The sequence below is a fragment of the Piliocolobus tephrosceles genome, chromosome 3 (genome assembly GCF_002776525.5).
Source record: "Piliocolobus tephrosceles isolate RC106 chromosome 3, ASM277652v3, whole genome shotgun sequence".
NCBI lineage: Eukaryota > Metazoa > Chordata > Mammalia > Primates > Cercopithecidae > Piliocolobus > Piliocolobus tephrosceles.
The window spans coordinates 172,336,462-172,343,245 of NC_045436.1; positions in this window are offsets into that span (position 1 = coordinate 172,336,462).

Sequence of the window (6,784 nt, forward strand, 5' to 3'; positions counted from 1 at the left end):
ACACACACACACACACACACACAACACACACACACACACAGACACACTGCAGTCCCCACCACCTCACCATTGTGAGGCAGAGGCTGGAGTTCCAGGAAAGGAAAGAAGGTCGAACAGATTCTGCAGTTTTCACCTGCTTGCACTGACCATACCTTTCAGTGAATCCTGGGGCGAACCCATGAAGTGTGTGGGATTATACCTTTTTTACAGAGTAGCAAGCAAAGTTCAGGAGGGTCAAGTGACTTGGGCAGGGTCATACAGCTTGGAAGTGGTGAGGCGAGAACTGGCCTGGGGGACCTGTGGAACTTCAAAGCCTCCAGTTAATGTTTGCGATGCCTCCGCGCCGCCTCCCACTCCTAGGGTGGGGACTAGGTTGTGGGAAGAGGAGGGGAGAATCTCACAGGAGTGCGGAGAAGGGAGTATTAATTCTCTGGGCAGTTTCCTCAGTTTCCTATTAAGAAAACACCGACTCCAGCCGCCTCCTCCCGAGTGCCGCCGCTTGGCCTCCTGAAGGGGAGGCCTGTATATTTGTAGTTTGATTCTGCCCGTCAAGGCTAATTTCTCCCTACAACTTAATGGACTCGGCTTGACGTGCGTAATGATTCCTAATCACGAACATTATTTTTGCTAGCGCGGAGACATGTTCCAGTTGTTGTGACAGATCGCATTTCAGCCATAATGACGGAAAATTACCATTTCTAATTCTCCGGTTTTTGACACCTAAATCCACAGACCATATGTGGCGGCGGGAACTCTGGGCCCGGCGGTCCTCCCTACCCGCCCGCAGCGAAGCTGTGCTGTCGCCCAGGGCTTCCACCCCCGAGCCGCGCCCAAACGGGTGGAGTGGGAGGGGTCCACGGGATGGACCCGACTTTAGCCTTTGGACCCCTTCCTCCGACCTGAGGGCCCCCTACACCAAGGAGCAAAAGCCAGAGCTTGGACGGGGCCTCAGAGACTGTTGCATCTTCCGCGACTCGTTTTATAGACGGAGACTGAGGGGCAGAGGAGAGTGCAGCTTGTCCAAGATCTCAGGGCTAGTCACCGGCGAGAAAATTCTGCTCAGAACCATTCCCGGAGGTGAGACTGTTTTGTCCTTCAGCCCAGGAAAGGGAGACCTGGCTCTCTCCTTTTATTTGCAAGCCTCAAAACCATCAAGCCAGGCAAAGGTTTTTTTTTTTTTTTTTTTTTGCAGGGAGGTGGAGGGGGTTGGCGGCGGAACACTGACAACGTGCCAGGAAATTTAGGCACAGGGAGGGTAAGTAATTTGCTCAAGATCACAGCGCTGATACGAGATGGTGCAATTCACCTTCCTCTCACTTTCGGCGTTCACACAAACCAGGTGTGAATAGTTATGGCCACTTCTGGTGTGAGGAAACTGAGGCTAGCAGACGGAACGCCGAAACTAAGACTCCTGCATCCGTGTCCCCGAGTGTTACCCAATTTAGTAGGTCCAGGGGATACAGCGAACCCTGCTACATGCCAACATTTTGTAGGTTGTTTTGGGGGTCACTTCCTCTGCTCCCTTCCCCATCCTCTACCCACTTGAAGCTAGACTCTGGGCGAAGCTCTTGAGATACTGAAGTAGAGACGTAACCCGGTCTACCGGGGCCTCACAATTTAGCTCGAAGTCCTAATATAGATCTATGCATTTTTTTTCGTGGGGAGTAGGGAGTTCCACGCGGGGTCCAGTGGAGTTAGGTCCGAATTTACTAACCCTGCTTTTAGGAATACATCACAGAACCTTAGATACCGCCTCTGTACAAGGGGTTAAAAATGCTCCACTCCAAAAATGGTTGCATGCTCGATATGGCTCCTTTCCAGGCACTCGAAGGGCGCAGACCTTCGCTGAGACGCCACCCGTGCAAGTGGAAGAAGCCCTTGCGCCGCTGCTGAGCGGTTGGAGGGGGAACAGTGCAGGTGCGCCCCAGTCAGACAAGGAGGCAGGACCAAAGTCCCCAGCTCTCCGGAGGCTGGTGGAGAATCCCCAGAGGTTATCTGTAGTCCCGGCTGACCCCTGAGCGGGTGGGGGTGGGGGTGGGGGCGGGATGCGGGGGTGGTGCGGGAGCATTGAGCGCTGAGAGGCTGTTTGGGAAGCCGCAGGACCTCCCTGCGTAGCCCACCCTGAGTTTGCTGGCACAGCTCGGGTCTCAGAGCGCTTCTCCTGTGCAAAAGCAGCGATGCCCTCCGAGGGTCAACGAGACCAGGTGCCCATTAGGGAAACAGAGATGGAGGAGAAATCATGCGCCAAGGTCTGAAATTCGACGTGGCTCTCACTCGACATCTCCTCATTGTCGCCACACGTGCACCCGCCTGCAGTGGCGCACCGGACTCGGTGCTGCACCTTCCTCCTGGTCCCTGCGCCACTGCCCCTGCGCGGGTCCCACCGCGCAGGACGCCCCTTCCCACTTCCGACGTCTACTGTGGATCACACGCGGTCACTGCCAAAGCCTCCAATTCGGTTCTGACCCAATGACTTTGGGGACGCCCAGGGAGGAGATGTGGAGAGGATGTGGCCAAGGTGAACCCGCCAGTGTAAGTGCGAATGCTTCTGGCTTCTCGGTAACACCTACCCTGCCCCACCACCCAAATCGGGCCTTGATTAAAAAAAGAAGCATCTTGATAATATATTTTTAGACATAAGTAAGTTGAATGTGCCCACGGAGGGAGGTTGAAGACATTTGATTATTAGGACAGAGTAGAAGCCTGTCTGGCTCATCCCCTTGGCCAGCTCTGAAGCAGCAGTGGACACATCTCTGCGATTTTGCAAGGATGTTTGTGAATGCGCTTTGTAACTACTAGAAAATAGGCAAAAAACCGTGAGTGGATGTAGCTGCACCACTGGCACCTGTAAGAAGGTGCCCTAAAGCTGTGGAAAGTCTGGTCTTCCTGCTATTCAGGATCCAGACACACGTCTCAAGCCTCAAACCTCCAGGAGTTGTCTTGGCTGCTCATTTTACCAGTATGAAGATGTAGGTCAAGCCTGAAGATAGCGGCTCTGCTGTTTTCTTTAGACTGCTTGAAACTTTAGATAAGTAGGGAAATTCCAAGAAAGAAATCCCTGTATGTAAATTGGGTGAAAAAGATATGATGAATATTAATGCAGAGGCCTCTGAACAAATGGAACTTCCATTTTCACATCCAGCACAGGATCATCTGCAGCCAGACAACCTGAGAGTCAACCCCAACTCTGCCTTTTACTGATTGCATGATATTGGGCCTTAGTTTACTCATCTGTAAATTGGGGGCAGTGATAGAATCTGTCCCACAGGGTTTTGCTCAATATTAAATGACTTTAAACTTGTAAATGGCTTAGAATAATGCCTGGCATTATAGCAAGTACTCAATTACTGGTGCCCGGTGTATAGTAAGTACTCAATATACATTAGTTATTTTTCAGAGGCACCACAAATCACCTGGGAAGGCCTCTCAGGTATTTGCCTGAGATTCAAGCAAACAAATATGGAAGCTACCAAAGGCCCATGGAGCCTGAAGATCCTTGCAGACAGATGTTCTAAATGTTGCCTAGAATGGCAGTTTGGAGGGAGACCTCTCCAGTCAGAGGTCTGGATGCTAAGTTTAACTCTGCCACGTATTAGCCAGGTAATTTTGAAGTAATAAACAATCTCTTTGTGCCTCCATTTCTTCTTTTGTAAAATGAGGGGCTGTTGTGAAGATTAAATAAATACGTGTAAAGCTTTTAAAGCCAGACCCGGCAGAAAGGACGCTTTATGTTTGCTTTAAAAATATATATGTATGACATTTTTCTCTATGCCTGACATTCAGTAAGAGCTCACTATTGTCAGCTCTTATTCCTTCTTGGTATGTAAGCTGCCTTTACAGACATTACCAGTGTAGGGAAAGATGAGGTAGTTAGTAAATGTTCTGGTAATTGTGTGTGATTGCTCAGAGACAAGGACTTTAGGGATATAATCTGAGTTCAAGACTGACAAAACCACTCACTAACTGGGTGGCCTTGCATCAGTCACAGCCTCTGGGAGCTGGCTGCCACCTGTTCAAGGAAGATAACAATTTCCACTTAGCAGAGGAGGCTCCGGAATTTCCCTATAGGAAGAAATCTAGGGTCTGGGGGATGGTTGGAAGCTTGTCTTCAAGCTGTTCTGGCAGAGAAAATAGGCTCTTGACTTAGATTGATTGTACACTTGTGATCTACTGGAAGGACTTTGGGCCGCGGAGCAGAGCTTTAGCTGCCCTTTGCTGCCCAGCCTATTCCTAAAGGGCTAATTGCTATGCTAACATTCCTATTGTAATTACTGTAATTCCCTAGATCTCTGGGTGGGGCAGAAAGACTGCCTTAAAGTCAGATTGAGAAAATGAGTGGGACATTTGGTTCTTAGTCCTACATAAGATGCCAGCGGAAGGGCAGAATTCATTTGGAGTTCTCAAACGTCTCTTCTGGGAAGGCAATCCTGATCAGAGATTCTGATTGCTTATTCCATCTTATCAACGACTTACTGTGTGCCTGCCAGGTATTGAAAGATCCACAGGCTTAGTACCTACTTTGTAGACTGAGATTAAAATCAGGTAAAACAGTTGGCAATGTGCTTGGTGCACAGTGCTGGAAAAATGGGAGTTCCTATACTAAGTCAGATCATAAATGCCTGAAAAAAGGGCGAGGTGGTCAACAGGACCTTCTGGGACATATTCACAAGAAGGCTAAGGTGTGTTTTTAAGCCATCCCAGAAAAGCTTTCAAAGCACTTGTGAGAAGGCTTCTGTCCATTTTACCGAATGACGTCCTGAGGCAGAAGGGGCTTTTCTACTGGAATTTCCCTCCCTCTCTGAGACTACTCTGGAAATTTAAATTTAAAAGTTCCTCTTGGCGCTTGCTCCCCGGCTCCCCAGTGCTCAGCACCGGTGTCCGGGAAAGCTGGGAAGAGCCATGCGGTTGGAGGCCCCTGCGGCCCCTTCTGGCTCTGCTGCGTCTGCGGAGGTGGTTAGTTCTTGAGCACTTCATGCGTCGAGTGCGGACCTCACTGACGAATCGCCTCTGCGCGTAGAGGAGACCCAGTGTCTTGGGAGAGCGAAGGGGATCACTGTGCTTTCAGCTTTCCCGGCCTGTTCCGGAGAGCCCAAGGTTGGCTTCCGCGAGAGTACCCAGCGTGCCGACTCGTCCTTCGGTTCTTCACATCTGCATCTCCTCCCTTTGGTCCTAAGGAAAGGTTGTCAGCAAGACTGGTGGACACATGCGCGATCTGAAGCCAGGTAACACGACGGCAATTGTTAAGCTTTCCATAGGGCCAGGCCACCATGGCAAGCTATCTATGCCCATTAGATAATTGGTCCCTTCCATTCTAGGGAGGTCGTTATATTACCACTCCTATTTAATAGTTGAGCAGGCCAGGGTACCAGGGACTGGAGTTCTCCGTGGTCCTACAGCTAACCAAGTGATGGACCCTGAATTTGAACCTCATGTCTGGCTTGAGAGTTCGCGTCCCTATCCAGGCCTGTCTGCTATCTTCTTCTGTGTTTCAGGGCCCAGGATGGTGCCTGATATCTGGTAGGCTTCTCTGAATATTTGTGGAAAGAGAAGGTATTGTTATCCTACTGTTACAGATGGTGAAACAACTTGCAAAGAGAACATTTCTTTCTACAGGGCATGAAGCTAGTGAGCGGAATTGCTGAGCTAATCCTGGCCTCTCCAAAGGGAGAAGGCCAGGAAGAGGCCCAAGTCCGCGTTGGCAGTGCGTGTTCCCCTCTGTGTCTCGAACGGGAAACGGTGATCACAGTGGCTCAGAGCCTCTAGCGGGACACACCCTGCCTTCAACTCCCGGGTCCTTCTGTCCCAAGCAGAGCACTGCATCTGTGACATCTGCATAGAGACAGGGCTAATTGCACTAGAGACCCGGCTCCTCGACGCTGAGGGCTCTCGGCCTGGAGGTAGGAACATGTGGATTTAGTTTTATTTCTATCAAGCTCCGATTACTCACCACTGACTTCACACTTCCCATTCCCTAAACGCGGGATGTCCAAGCTGCCGGAGGCCGACAGCACTAGCCAGGAGTGTAGGACTGCATGGCGGCGGCAGCGCGATCCCATTGATGATTCCAGCAAGAAAGGACAAGGCCAGGAATCTGGACGCCCGGGTAGAGATTGCAGTAGCCAGTACCGGTGGAGTGGGTGGGTGAGGGGCATAGCCCCGGCACCCGTGGAGTGGAATCCAGCGGCGGGGAGGGACGGGGGCGCAGTGGGATAAAATGGGCTAGTGGCCTCAGGCGCGGCGTGGTTTGGATGGGATGGGATTGAGAGGCGCGGCGAAGTATCTTGAGAGGGCCACCTGGCAGTGTCCCGCGCCCCTCCACCCCATACCCCCCTCCCCCCACTTCCCTCTCGGCAGGAGCAGCCCCAGGCGAAGCTGGCTGTAACCGGCTTCTGCTCTTGACACTGGCGCTCCCTTTCCGCCCCGCAACAATCACTCCATTCCCCCGAACGCCGGCAATTAATGGGGGTGGGGACAAGTGCAAGATAAGTTGGTTCAAATACGCGGGAGAGGGGACCATGAATTTCCCAAACCCTAGCAGCGCTTGACCGTGCCAGCCGCTGCGTTTGCTGAGGAGCCACCTTCTGCGTGGGCCTTTGAAAAGCCCCCAACTTTCTTTCTGCCGTAGGTTCTTCTGTGAAGACGGAGCTGGTAATGTCTACCTCGTGGTGAAGCTAAAGAGGGACGAGGGCCCTTCCAAAATGAAAAAGTCCACTGCAGTGTTAGGGCCTTGCAAGCCTCAAACTTCAGCGCACGAGAAAATACGGTGGAGAGAGTGCTTGGTTTC